Below are 16,769 nucleotides of genomic sequence, written 5' to 3'. Positions count from 1 at the left end.
TGTGGTATGGTATCAATGGGGTGCTCCACATAATGTTGGTCTACTGCTCCACTCATCTAAATATAAGTATTTAACATATTATATAATAAACTAATAAACTAGGTAGGTGCCTGTAGAAATTTGATTTGTATATAGATAAAAATATTTCGAATAAATATTCTGCTTCGAAATATGAAACTAAACAATTTTTTCATTCAAAAGAGTAGAAATTTAAAAAAACAATAACGATAAGAAATGGTAAAATATATAAATTTGTACCAAAAATGTTATTTTGTAACGACTTAAAATCATGTAAAAAAAGCATTTTCAAAAACGTTTTTATAGTTTATTAAGTGTCTCACGTTTAATAGATCACTCCGTATATTATTGTATTCGTTGGCAAAACGTCCTTATTATAATATTTTTTTATCAATCATAGCTCCGAATTGTCCAATATTTACTATAATTTATCGTTTATCACTTTAATTGCAACGAACTACTATAATATATAACAGAACGTACTTGCGGGACAAAAAATAAAATAAAATACGCCCCTCGGCAATCGATTGTGTTCGGCTTTTTACGTTTGTTTATGTTCGGCCCGAAAATAAAGAAGGAACTATAATAAATATATACCTACACCAAATCGTTTATATTTCGATGAAATCTCAATCTCTACAATATATTATTGATCGAACGAACCGATAATGTGTATAAACTATATAGTCGGTACGTCTATAGCATTTATGTGTATTATAGGTAACGTATATATGCATAGTTTGTATATATATATATTATATATTTATATATTTATATATATATATTGTATATTATATTAAATACATAGTTTGTATTCTTTCTGTTTCCGCTCGCACGGATCACTGGTTCCGGTTATCGCTAATTGGTTTAGACTTTAGAAACATAACAATTTACATTTACCTCGTCGTATAGTCTGCGCATAATGTTATGTTATTATATTTTTTTTACGTGAACGGTTCCATATATATAAATACGTCAACGTATATTTTATTCGTCACACAATGGTATCGATGTTCATAGAAGTCTAAATAAATATTTTAAAATTATTAACAAATCGTAAAACAAATTTGACGAATTCTATCCATTACAATAGCGTAATATACGCATATATCACATCGATACATCATCAATATATACTACGCGTCTACACATAGTGTAAAAAAATGCAAAGAATTTGGCACATTAATCAATTAATAGAAGGTCGAATTTATATACTGTAAAAACATTGAACCGCGATGATGTCATTGACTCGCTGGCAGAATGTAAATATAAGTGTAAGACTTGACTATTGCGTACAATTTTTTTCTTTATTTTTTTTTACAAATCACGTAGGTATGTATCTGCTGTTACCTACATAGGTATATATGAATTTGACGTAAATGTCGATAATGGTTCGTACTTCATCATAATAGTAATGTGTTCCTACGTCGTTTTGCATTATTACCATTGTCCCATCCATTGTCCCTCTTCACCACTATGCTCGCGTCCGCTTCGTATTTGGGGTTTCTCGAGACAGTGCATCGCCTCAACCGATGGTCATAGTGTACATAGATATAGGTACAGCAATCGGCTGCAACGACATCGTATTTTTAAAAAAACACAATAATTCCATTGAGATTGAATCGCTCGTGAATATATAAATAGGTTAAAGAATTTTTATTTGTTTGATATAAGACATTTTTTGTATCACTCGATTGATTGTTTTTTTCAGCCTATTAACACTCATCTCAGCTAATCTGTTATAAACTGATTATAATTTTTACTTTGATTTTTAATTTTATGAATAGCTTATCAGTATATTTTATAGTATTAACACTGTTAATTCACTATCTATGTCGTTTTTTTATCGTATCATGTTTTTATATATTATAAAAAATATTATATTATTATAATTATTATTACGTTTCTACATAAAATGAATCATAGTTAACTCTCAGAGAACTTAAAACGTATGTTTTTGAATTTTGCTGAGTAGTTACAATATAGTGCTATACATTAAAAATTGATCACCTACCACATGATTATTATCATGTCCTTATTTTCTTTACAATTGTTCTCAGTAGCTGATAGAGGAATCCTAGCAAATCAGGATAGTCTTTACAAGTTATTCTCATATTATACAGATTCACTAAATCTCCTTGGTTCCATTCTATGTTTCAATAGGTACCACGAGCTTGATGCTGGTTATGAGCCCTATGGAATGATCATGCGCATAGGTGCAAATTGACTAAATTTTTTGGGGGGACTCAAGCCCCCCTCCCCATAGGCCATACTGCTCAGTACCACAGAATATAAAAATTAATACTTATTACTAGATTTTGAGCTGGGGGGACTTGACCGACATTTGCGCCAATGATGATGAGGATTACCAATGTAGAACTTTATTGTTTATAATCTTATAACTTGACTCGTCATGCTTACTAAGTATTTTGTAAATTTTCTGAATTGTTAGTATACTATTAGTATATATATACCTACCTATATAAGTATACTATACTATACTATATATTATATTTAATTATTCAAAACTGTATTTATGTGTAAATAGTATTATTATAATAATGTAATGTTATCATTGTGCTACCATCCCGTACTCTTAATAAAATAAAATAAATATCATTGTATAACAATTAATACATCTTATATTGTATTTGAGCTATTTGGGCGATTACTTTAAAATAAATAAATAAATAGTATAATTGAATTGCTTTAATCTAAAAACTTCGAAAACAAGCGAAAAACGTTTTTGAAACGGTTAAATAGACATATTTGCGTCAAGATTAAAATACATATATTATATTATAAAATGTTCAAACGCACTGCTTGAATTGGAGGCGGCCGATTACTTAATTTTTTTAAAAATATTTTAGCAAGGTAGGTACGCCTTTCCAATTATATTATAATCAATATTAGAAATTTAAATCTTCAGGTCTGACGTCTGTCAGGAGCACAAACTTTTTCATACATTTATTTTTTTGCATCCCCTTCTATTTTAGTTTGCCAATTCAAGCACCGATTATTAGAGATAGCATAATAATATCCCAAAACCTATCTACCTATATGCATAATATAATATTATGTAGGTACACTATAATATACGTACAAAGTCGTCTGGCTGCCGCCGAACGCTGCTGATCTGTTATAGACCAGTTTATCCGGAATCTCGTATTTACCGTACTCACACAATACATCGCGGTAACGGTAATTATTTGAAAATGTCTATTGTTACGCTATATCGACTGTATGAACATTTTTTTTTTTAGAAATATATTCGCATACTCGACATTGCTGCAGTACATCGTTTTCGGTATCATTTCACGTTGTCTATATACACATATTATAGAGGTTTACGCTTCACAATGGAAACTCGGATCACCAAATTCCTAAGCTGTGACAAAAAAAAAATTTCGCCAATTCGGCTCTATTGTTTTCCGGTCTCGCAATGTGTTTATTTTTGTTTAAACCCGATTCGGCGGCGGCCATTGAATTATTTCACTATTGAATTATTGTTTGTTTTTTTTTCAATCTGTTTTATATAGAACAATATATTATGATCTGATGGTTAGCTGGTGTACGCGAGCCAACATTCGTTTAGACTATGTTTTCTGGAACCGTGAATTTTGATTTTACTCGTATTTTGTGGGAAAATTATGTTTTAGTTGTTACCTATATGGATTAGACTACATCATATACCGGGAGACTTGATTTTATCTTTAGACGACGATGACGTCGTGATAGCGCCATCTGTCAGACAGGTCACTGCATTGTTTGTGTTCTTAACAGGTTTTTAAATTCAATGGCTTACTCCGACACATTCGTAAGCTGTTTTGAGAGCAAGTGTGTGTGTGCGTGTGTGTGTATAACATTACTCGATATCAACAATGGTGAGCGGTGTACCTATTCTATTGAGATTAATAATATAATAACACATGTATAATATTATAATATAGTATGAAATAATATTTTACGACGCCTCATTTCATGGCCAGTGACGTGTAAGTATATATTATACTGTGTACAACCAAATTTCATGACCATACGGCGAAGAAATAGGCCAAGTGAAACAGATGTGCTTCATTTGTGTACTTACAATAACTGTTTTTAACAGGCGTAGCTGGTTTCAAAAATTATAATTGTACGTTTAATGTAGAAAAAATAAATAATAACGACGCGATCAGTTTTTAGCTGATGTAAATCCAAAGAATGAAAAACAAGAAAAATTAAGGATACCGACAATGATATATTATAATGTGTAATGCTATGAGAAAAATAGTCATTAAATTATAACGTCACATAAAAATGCCGTCAGCCAACGTACAAGAATTATTAGGAAACCGTGTCGACGAGGCAGCCACCGTGCGTGTGGTAGTTACGTACGTCTTATCTTTTTTCCGAGTAAAATCTTAGGTATTATCACAGATATAGATAATAAACTAGATTGCTAACTAGTGATATCAGCCGTATTAATAATTATTTTATACCAAAAAAGATATTATTAATAAGAAAATTAAAAACCTTTGATGGTAATCATAAATTTGTCGGATCTAATATTATTGATCACATTGACTTGCACTTCGTAATATTCTATAATGCTATTCTGATCTGAAATCACAAATCTATACAAATATTTTAAGTACCTGCAAGCATATTTTTTATTGTTGTTCTTCTAAGTATTTTTTAACTAGCTTAAATCAAGTTAGTATAAAATAAAATCAACTTTATCGAGTTGAAAGTTATACTTTTCAGTATTTATAATGAAAGTAACACCGTATAGTGCAAAGTTTTCAGAAAGAAGTAAACTTAAATTAAGTTAATAATTGTTTTTCGTCCATAACTCATAACAACTCTAACAAGTAATAAAACGCAGTAAAACAAAAAATATTAAAACAAATTTCCATTTCTTGAAAATATTTTTACTACAATCAAACGACAGGAAAAACATTCTTGTAAAACGAAATATTATTTTCAATTAATAGGTAATTATAAATTTAAATACATAATAATAATAAAAAAGGCCATGGTAACTTTGTGTCTGATGTCCAACCCCCCCCCCCCCACTAATCGAAAAATCTGTTAATATTTTGCAAATTAATTGCAAATAATAACAAGTTAGTTTATAGAATTTGCAAATCAATATTATTTTTTTGCGAATTTTACTCTTTATTATGCACTAGAAATAACTTTTAGTTCATAATATTTTAATAATTTATTTGGAAATTATAATAAACATTTTTCAACCAATTCACTACATTTTTTAATCAATTAGACCAATTTGAGGGAGGGAGAGCTTCGAAGACATCGTGGAAATGCTGACTATTTTAAGCTAATAATATACTAAAAATATAACTTAATTCGCTCTTATCATAGTATATATATACTATAATATACTAGGACAGTAGGACATCACTAGTACCTAAGTAGGTACATCTGAGTCAACAGTCGCATATTCACATTGTTAATTGATAAAGCGGGTTTCTCAAGGGCAATTTTTTTCATAATTTTGTCAAGAACTGCTGAGTTTTGTATAAGTATAGGATTGGCTTATAAAGTAATCCAAAATATTATTGACAATCATTGGTTTTCTTCTGGTGAGTGATAGGTGTAATTGCCATCAATGCAAGTCGCCCCTCCAATGACCACCTCTAATTGTGCTTGTGAGTTAAACGCCAAACAGAATGACAGGAAGATGCCGATTATAATAAACAAATAACTATTATAAGGGTGGCTTGGCACGGCGCATTGGCTGCTGTAAGTTACGCAACTTGACTGAGAGTAATTAATGGCTGCTGCCACTAGTTCCCGGATGGGTGACCTCTTAGAACGCAAAATCTCTCATAGTACTTACATACTATTTACATAAAAAATAAATATGTAATTGAGTATGTTTTTTTTTAAAGGGATGAAAGTCCTTTGTTATTTCCTTGTAATATTATATGTGTTTAATTCCCTATGATAATCCGACTCTGCGACGGATTAATATTGTCTGGTCATTGGGTGTGTCTACTACAATGAGCATATACATGGTTGAGTGTGGGGACAATATCATGTAAATCCGTAAGTTGAAAAATTATATTATTTTGAAACCTGCAGGTGGGCACCTGATGCACCTCCGTGATTCGTAAATACGAAACGTTTCCCAGAAAATTGTATTACAACATAATACTATAATAGTGTAATCTAATATGCCAACGATATCCAAAAGCGCAAATCGTTTATTATTTTATTAATGGGATAAAAGCGCAAAAAGAAATTAGCCCTCTCTATATATAGTCTACCCACCGCTATAAGTTTCAGTTTGAAATTTTACCCTCATTATGTTTAATTCTCAAATACCTATATTATATACTCATAGTCAATCCTGTAAAGAATACTTTTAAAAAGTACTTGAGTAAATACTCAAATACATTTTTTTTTAAGTATTTAAGATACTACTCAAATACTTTGAAAAAGTATTTGGAATACTTTTCAAATACTTTTGGTTTTTAAAGTGGGTTTCTAATTATCATAATATAAACACATAGGTAGTAGGTAATCTAATAGTTATCTAATAGTTTTAAAGGGAATATTGTTATTCAATATTCAATAACTTTTTTTAGAAATCTGGTTTTCACAAATCTTCGGGCTTCGGCTAACACAGAAATACAGAATATTAAATAAAACTATTATTCTATTATTGTAGTTGACAATAATATTTTTCAAACCAATTATTTCGAATAAAAATAAAATGTTCGATATGAAAAACAAAGTATTCAATACCAAAAAGTATTTAATACAAAAAAAAGTATTTAAAATACCATTCAAAATACTTCATGCTGAAAGTATTTAAAAGTTATTCAATACTTAAAAAAGTATTTGAATACTTTTACTCAAATACTTTTACTTAAATACTTTACAGGACTGCTCATAGTGTATTTTTTTTATTTCAAAGACCAAGTGTGCAGGGATCGAATTCAGTTGAAATTTACTAACAAATTACAGATATAATACAGATTAGACGATATAATACAGATTATAAAACTATATGCATACAACAGAAATTAATTTGAAATTTCACATTGGTTAAAGTATTATTTCTTTAGGTTGGATTTTTTAACTTTTACTGACATTTTTGATGCATTCCATGAACTATCTTCTATTTCTCTAGACAATGAAAAAAATATCATAATTTTCTGATTTTATTTTATCAAATTGTATTGAAAATGACAGCTGCAGTTGTCCATGGACACACCTCTGTGTTGAGCCACATTCGAACTAGCCAAGGATAACATTGTACCATTATGGTCGTGCAGAATCATACTACTTAACAATCCACGCCAATAAATACATAAATATTGACCGAAGTAGGTACTTAAAGAACACCAAGTAAAAGTATACTCAAAACTACAATAAAATAGACGAAAAATGATTGGGTAAAGTATGGAACATGCGTAGTTACACAGAAAATAAAGCCAAATTGTATTATTTGAAAACTGTGGGCTTCAAATTTCAAGTTGAACTTTAAGTTATATACTCGCTATAATATTAATATAAAAGCTCAATCAATACATATAATTACGAAGATTTTAATAAAATTAACTTAATTTTTATTTTAAACAAATGTTTGTATAATTCTCAATAACAGGTAAAATATATAACAAAATATGTAATCGTTCTACTGTATGGTAATCGGTCATAAAGTCTGGGGATAAAAAGTCCAGTATAAAAAAAGTTGTACAAAAAGTCTGGATTCATTTTTTGATTGCTGAACAAAAAGTCCGAAAATACAAAATTGTCTATTAAATTTACGATGTATACATGTAATATACACATTATATGCATGTAATATTATATTATATAGTTAGTTCATATATAATTAATATTTATTTAAACATTTTTTTTTTATATTTTATTACTTATTATTATTTTTTCGATGTCGGTACAATGTCAATGTCACAATATACAATATTATATAGGGGAAACCCGGTTGAGATGTAAAATGGGATAATCCAATCATACAATCAAACGACTACTTTTCTGGGATTTTTATTATACTTACCTACAGCAATCTTACAAAATAAAATAGGTAATACAAAATCTAAACCTTGTTGTTTTAAATTTTGATTCCTTAGCTATAAAAATTGAACATTTTATAATTTTCGCATTACGTTTGACTATACAATAATAATAATAATATTAATAATTTGATATACATTACGTTTCCCCAAGAAATGATTGTCGATGCCAATACAACAATAAATATTTCCATTTCAACCTCCATCTTAACTAAATAGCGTCTCAGGATACACTGACTAAGTGACAAATTCAATTTATAATTCGCGTCCGCTACGTACCTCATGAAATCAATTATATCGATGAGATAAATGTACATGATGCTATAGGTATCTATATACAGACTTGGGTAAAATATTTTTTAAAAGTATTTCAAATACATATTCAGAATATGTATTCGAATACTTTATGATAATAATATTCCTAAGTATTTGGAATACTTCACAATAATATAATAAAAGTACAACAATTACATTTTTTAAATAAATATTAATTATATATGAACTGACTATATAATATAATATTACATGTGTATAATACATATATAGTATTATGTATATTATAATTATAAATTTCATAGACAATTTTGTATTTTCGGACTTTTTGTCCGGCAATCAAAAAATGAATCCGGAATTTTTTTACAACTTTTTTCATTCCGGACTTTTTGTCCCCGGACTTTTCGTCTGGGATTCCTACTCTATACTCGAGGGTCTAGTATTAAAGAAACGTAACAACCAAAAATGTGATATTTTGATTAAATACAATAGCCTTGTTTAATATTAATATGTTTTAATAATTGTTGATACGTTCAATGACGAAAAAAGTCAATCCAGTATCATTGGAGATACGTCGTTCTACTACTAATAAATACTTTAAAAACTGAATATTTTATGCTAATAATCAAAATATCGCATTTTTGGTTGTCACGTTTCTTTAATACTAGACTTGTAATACTGTAACAGTAGATAGGTGTTGAATGTACCTCGTCATTGAGTAGGTCACTTAAATGATTGTGATCGATTTTAATTTAGTAATAAAATCAGTGTACAACGAAAAATGATTCTAAGTGGAGATGATTTGACTTTTTGACAACCAAACAATTATTTTAATAAAAACATTTCATTTTTAACAAATGTTCGTATTTAGTTTTTGGTTTTTCCCGGTTATTTAAAAAATGTCTAATTTTATCCACCAAAGTTCTAACTTAAATTCAATTTACTATCTATCAGAAACTTCCCTCGAAGTTGAGGTATTTGTGGCAATATTTTTACTAGAAAAAAGTGACTACAGACACATAACCACTCATCATTGTAAAATCAATACATTTATCGCTCAGTTCAGAATTTATAATTTTAAGCTAATATTGTTGAGGAATTAAGTCGAGGAAAAATAATAATTATAACATGTTTTAATATTTTTAAACAAAAATATTTTCTGTACACTCCACGAAAAAATCATGCTCTCGTCCGGATGATTCATAAAAATAATCAATCAATCCCAATAATATAATTTACAAATTACGATGTTTGACTAAAATATGTCTATATACTGTATCGTGTGGCGTTATCCTTTTAGAATATAATAATATCTGTTTAATATTGTGTATACGAAACAATCGGCATTCGACACGTCAAACTTATACTATTCATCATCGCCCAGAGTGCCCACTCTCTTTCAATTTCTTAATGTCATCGCATAGTATATTATTATTTTTATAATATAATATAATATATATTGTAATCGAAATGACGTCGAGTTTTAAGTCGTGAATTTGTTTTTTTCTTACATTCTAGCGATGCACGGTGCTATACCTACAATAGAGATACCTACCAACGTATCAATCATCGATGACTTGATAAAAAAAAATTATCAATAACGTCAAAACTATAATATATAGATACTAGAATAATTACACTCACGAAATAAAATGTTCGTGGTTAATCTAAATATTGTGTTTTTTAATAATAATATAGGTTTAGTATGAAGTGTCAATGTATATTTATTACGATATTATATACAGGGTATAACGCAGATAGATCTGAAAAATAAAAAAATGATACTTTATTTAAACTTAAATGAAAAAAATTATGAACACGATAATATGGTTATTAAATAGCTTAGGATTTTTTGATGTCTATAGAGTATAGATTCCTAAAAAGAATATTTTGGAAAAAGTTATTACATTACAAATAAATGTACTCGTAAATTTGATCAAGCAGATTGGCGGCGACAACTATGAATTTGCAGTGGAGATAAAGTCGGGGAGTCCCGATTGAGCGATTCCGGAAGTTTAGAATTTTCCATTTCCTGGGCATACTTACACCTATGCTCGGCATTTGGTGGAAATGCGTGTTACTATTATTACTATACCTTGTGGTGCATATTATAACTACAATTTATTATGATGTACCTATATAATATTTTATTGTTTGGGTATATAACGATTTTATCGTTAACAATTATAATATATATTATGCAAAACAATAAAATTCTGAGTGTTATATCCGAGTGCTTTGGTTATCTACAATCTGACTCACGTTGCACACATCGCGTAGTATACGGGCCATACGGGCGGCGTTTCGTAATTTATTTAGAATTATTTTTTTTTTTGTGGTTCCCTTTTGCGATGAGTCATGTATTGAACGACGATATTATTTGAACAAAAAAGACGATAGCCTCGAGCGCCAATTCACAGTAAAACGAAATCTATATGATGCGATTACCAACTTTATAGTGATGCCGTGGCACTCAGACCTACAAAATGGACGGGATAGGACAATAACCTGATGGAAAATCAAAAACGGACGCGAATCACGACTCAAAACCAAATACAACGTATAACATTATATTATATAATGTGATGGAGAATTCGGAATGGTGAAATACAAGAAAACACGCCCTCCCCGCATATATTTTGTGACGGACGAGATTCTCCTCAAAGTCGTTACCATATGTATGATAATATAATATTATTAGTATTATAATATGAGTAGACGTCTTCTGAACTCGGCAATGCGGTCGGGGTGCTTTCCCAGACACTTGGAATCCAGCCATATTCGCATTATATACGTTAAACCAGGAAAACCCTATAAGCAATAATTCAGCAACGAATTGCTGCAGACCTATTAAGTGTCCTTTCGGTTTTTTTTTCGAGATTCTACGAACGATTTTCGCCATCTCCGGAATACCAACTACATATACACGGAATAGCGCATCGTTAAATTATAATATTATAATAATGTAGTTCCACAAAACGGAGCAAATTCTATACGCATATTGTTTTAGTTAACGAATAATTAATGCAAATGATGGTATATATGGTTGTGGCGGCGGACGTCCGTGTATATTACATAATTTCGCGGAGGTGGTCCGGAAAACCGTTCTTGCAGCCGTCGGTCTTCGAGGAATGTTGAATATATATAATGTGTACTTACGACGTTTTGGAAATTTATATTCACGGCGCGTCACGTGGGAACGAAAAACCGATAAGTGCGAACGACGGTCGTGCGCCAAAGTCACATCGATCGATGGCGGCGGCGACGGCGACGGCGGTGGCGGCGCGGTCAGTATAAGGATAATGTAATATCCTCGGCTGCGAGGCGCCACGGGCTAAAACGTTCGGCGGCGGCGGCGGTGGCGGTACAAGCATGTACATTATACATACCCCCACGAGCATGTATATCATAGAGATAGGTGTAGGTAAGTGTGTGTTTAATACTATGGCATAAAATTATAAAATTATACTTTACACACTTTTTTACTTATATTATAATAGTCCGATGTGACTTGTCAAAGGGGATAACCGAGAGGCGGCCACCTCTGAGAAATGAGATTTGTAATGGTTGAAGGGTTGGGGGATCGGCGGTTGGTTGGTTAATGGCCAATGGGTACAATAATTTAGGTACTACAGGTAAAGCTCAAAATATGACAGTACATAATTTCGCTATATTTATTTGTACTATATAGTAACTAGAAAAATAAAATTATGACCTAATCGGGTTTCGGTTGAAATATTAGATTATGTACATAATATTGGGCTATACGTATAGCCTAAAATGAAATTCAAGATTGCCATGTCACTGATAGTGATAGCACTGCATGACTGATAAAAATGAAATGGAATATACAAAGTCCGCATACTTTGCGAACCAAAGGGACCGGTAATCATACTTTTGACGTGAACACGCAAATCGGAAATTTGGAACCGAAATGGCGAGAAATTGCGATGGATTAAAAAAAATATGTTATTGCAAGATTTTACTTACCTATCCCGACACATATAGGAACAATATTATATGCGCGCACATTGCTACAATGCTGACGATTCAAATTTTTCAAATATAAAGAGTGACTTACAACTTAGAAGTCTTATACTCTTGTCCATTTTAAGGTGTATTTGAGCCGCCGAGACGGATGACATGATTGTGGACGAAAATGTTTTTCGGTTATAATATATTATAAGGGCCAAATTTCAATGCAAAGTACATTATTTTTTGGTTGCTCTAGGACAATGCATTTCAAGTAGGTACATATTAATTCGTTTCATATAACAGATACTTCAAAGGTGAAACTTTTATTTTGCATTTTCTAGCATTTTCTAGCATTTTCGGGTCATTTTATTAATTGTTAGTGCGATATATACATTTTATTCATAAATATTTTAAGAGCTCAAATAGTTTTTAGGTATTTTACATCTTTGCCCACCAAATGTTCAATCGTTACCTATATATATGTATATATATACTATAACGTCTTTATATTATTAATCCCTGGCGATTATCGGATGTGGTGTCGTACAACTCAAACATATCATAGCAAATAATTGATCGGTTGCAGATACATTTATAGAATTTTTTTCAATAGTTTTAGGGCATTTACAAATCTGAACCCTAAATGTATAATAATTTATAATTACCTATACTCATTATTATTATTATTATTACTAGGCCGCGGGCTAGTCGCATATTTCGACTTTGGTGTCGTGTTGCTCTCGTGACGTTATGCGTATAATATGGGACCTGGCAAGGATGCGAGTGCCGGTCGCCAGCGGCTATAGGTGCGAAAAAATGTTGCCGCGACGGTCTTTGATATATAGTGACAAAGTCTGCGGCGACCTGGTCAGTCCCGCGGCGTTTAAAAATAAAACCGTAAACGCTTATACCACGGTACGCATAACGAAAAACTGGGGCGCCGACCACGACTTAAATGCGTAGTAGTACATATCGAAAAACTTACGATGACGCACACGCGCATGCTGCCTACCCGCGATTTACCCCCACCCGTTTGGAATTTTTGAAAATTGTCCTAACCAATATTTAGTACGTAATTTGTATGAATTTGTAAGGCCATTTTCAAAATTTGTACGGTCTTGGTTTTCCCGTTATCGAACAATAATAATGTGTGTGGGGCTGGGGTGATGTGATTTCAACCCCACCCAATGTTAAAAATTTTAAATTCATAGTCATAACTACACCATAAGTACGTATTTTGTATGAATTTGTACGATAATTTTCAAAATGCGTAAGATCATCGTTCGGTGACAATCATAAATATTTAAAAAACGCCGTCACCCCAGCCCCACCCCACAGCTAAATTTCAGTGATGTCGATTTTTTCTGGTGCCATATTTTAGTACGTAATTTATACGTAATTTAGTACGTGCATTACACATAATTATTATGCCACAATACGCATTAGTTAATTTTCCGCTTTTAGTCCTCACCGTTTTTTCCACATGGTCCGAAATAAGTGCAGTTCCCAAAAGAGGATATTATAAGGCCATTATTACTATAGTTAAAAAGTTAAATTTCCTGTTAACTTGACCATACGAGTCAGTTTATTTTCTAATTAACCCGATGACTAGGGTAACTGGTTAAAACATATACAATATGTATCGCGGTAACTTTTAGTTTTTGTCATTTTAAAATCGTGTTTAACTGGTGGTCACATCTATGGTAGTTACACCTAATTGATAAGTGTTTTTTTTTTTTTGTTTCATCGCACCATATTCAATGATGGTGTTATTAAATAAAAATAACAAATAAAGAAATTAATATTCCTCGATTCCATCGTTAAGACTGACCAAAGTTTATCTACGTGTAATCTCCCAAACCGCGACAGCTACTGTGCTATATGAAGGGATTGAACAAATAAACATTTAAGAAAATGAAAAGTTGTTATATTTAAAAGAAAAATTTTGAAAGTCGGACATCGCACTAAATGTTAGTGGTTAGTGTGACCAGAGGGTAATTCAAAAAATTAACTTTTTTTAACTGAGTTTAGTTAATATATAGTATCTTTACTTTTAAATATTAAACTTTTAGAACTAAGTAAGTAGGTATAACTTAAAGTTCATGACTTTGGCCCAAACTTAACTAGGTAACCAAAGTTCATTTTTTTTTTATTAACTTAGCCACCTTTGAGTAAAATACCTAATACTTATTAATATTCAGTGAAACGAGTGCGTGTAATCATATATTTTTTGTGCATTATCACTTCACTTCACGAATGAGTGCATAGATTCAGTCGTTTGTTTTATACAGAAGAAAGAATATAAGTATCAAACTTGATATATTCACGTGATAATTATTCATCAAAGGTATTTTGGTATACAATAAGACTACCTATATGTATATGTAGTATGGCCAAAGCTATATTTAGGGGAAGTGTATGGGAGTGAGGGGTTGACTAAATATTTAAAAACTTTTTAAATATTAGTTGATAAACAATATTTAAGTAATCAAAAATTAAATTAAAATATCGTTATAAAATTAATATTTTTAAATCATTTTCAGATCGGAAAAATTTTAGGTAGGTATACTTATTACTTATCGATAATTTTGTAATTTATCGTATGAATATTTTTAAAAAGGCATCTGATTGTCGAGTGGTTTGAATCGATTAATTAGTTGCGTTGTTAGAATAACTTAATAACAATTAATATACGGGTTAGGTTGAAAAGTCGATTTTTCACAATCTCCGACATGGATGAAAATTGAAAAACACAGAAGTGTAATATCGGTCGGTATTTTCGGGGGTGGCGTAAATAGTATCCCATATAAATTCCGAGTATGGCCCTGAGTATAACGCTGGTTAAATTTGATTATTAGTATGGCGACGACACACTGAAACGGTTGAAAATTATGTATCCGTTGTATAACTTGTAACTCGTGCGGGCGTTCAACCGAAAACGTAGTTATACTCTGTAAATGTGTAATATATGTTAGCTAGCTTCTTTCGGCAACGCAAATTCAATTATCTAAACGTGACCATACATATATTTCGTTTCGTTGAAAGTGATAATAAATCGACAAATTAAATTAAATTACGGCTGCGTTCGGTGCCAGCCGTAAAATAATACCCTGAAATCTGTTACAAAGTGTATACACAAAGCTTATATTATTATTATGCGTTTCAAAATCAATTTCCACATTTTTCTTCGTTATAATATACACCCGAATAAAATAATATCCAATATCGGCGGCTGCTTAATAGTTATAGTCGACAAATGTTTGTATACCGTTCGTCTAAAGTCGTCCACACGAAACGATAATATTCTTTTCACTTAAAAATCAATATTGTTTTTCTTATAGGACGGAAACTACTGCGTTAATATCTACCAATTTAAATAAAAAAAAAACATATTATAGTTTCGTAAAACGACAACGGTATTAATTTTATTATCAGAGTCAGAATTCAGCGATGAAATGAAAACATATTTTAGACTTACTTTCGAACTAATAAATGTGCGTATAATAATATATTATTATGAAGTGATCTAATTTCAAAAACTAATGCCAATCACGCGTTGAACTATATAATAAAATATAAGTGCTAGGTCTGAATTTTTTTTCTTAAAATTCGACTACTTACGAAAAATTATAATAATTGGTCAATACTGCAGTAATTTGAACAGTTTCCTACCGATGGAAGCTGCTAAATAAGCATAATAATATATTTTAGTACGTGTCTAGAATACGTAGGTACGCGCAATTCCTATTAAACGTATATTTTTAGATTAAAATCAAATTCAGCAGAATAATAATTGTAATAAATAGTGAAGAAATATAGTTGATATGAAAAATAGTTTTCATTCAAAGCTTTAAAAAACCGCGTGATTAGCGTTTATTTTTTATTTTTTTTTTGTTTACAATAAATCTTTGATCAGCTAATAATATTGCACACAGGAATGCTAAATCAAACAATTATTATAAGCGCGTCTGCAATAGCTTTGGGTGCATTGAACTGCAATCGTTTTTCAGTCGAGTTGTTTATAGATTTGATGTAAATCATAATAATAACAGTGTAGGTATTATACGTATCCAAATCGTGCAGTGGACGAGGTCCGACAAAGGCACGACATGAATCAGCTAGAAAGGTTCATTAGGTACGAGTAGTATGAAATGGTCAGTAAGGGTGGGTTTTTGAAATTTGTCTACTCTCTGTCTTTACTTTAGATTATTTAGGTTATGGTATTTTATCTTAAGTCAATCTAATTTGAATTACGAGTAACGTTTATTCCGAAATCGGAACAAAATGGACAGGATGGTATAGATATCATTTATCGAATAGTTTGACAGGAACAAACCGTATATTCTTCTACGTTTTAAAATTCTATACATATTATATTACAACCAATTAAAACTAAATAATCACTTCGACTTTGATTGATCAACTAATATATATTAATCGCCGAAGGTAAAC

This window comes from Acyrthosiphon pisum, chromosome A1, assembly GCF_005508785.2.
Source record: "Acyrthosiphon pisum isolate AL4f chromosome A1, pea_aphid_22Mar2018_4r6ur, whole genome shotgun sequence".
NCBI classification, from domain to species: Eukaryota; Metazoa; Arthropoda; class Insecta; order Hemiptera; family Aphididae; genus Acyrthosiphon; species Acyrthosiphon pisum.
Note: the sequence above shows the minus strand (reverse complement) of the source record.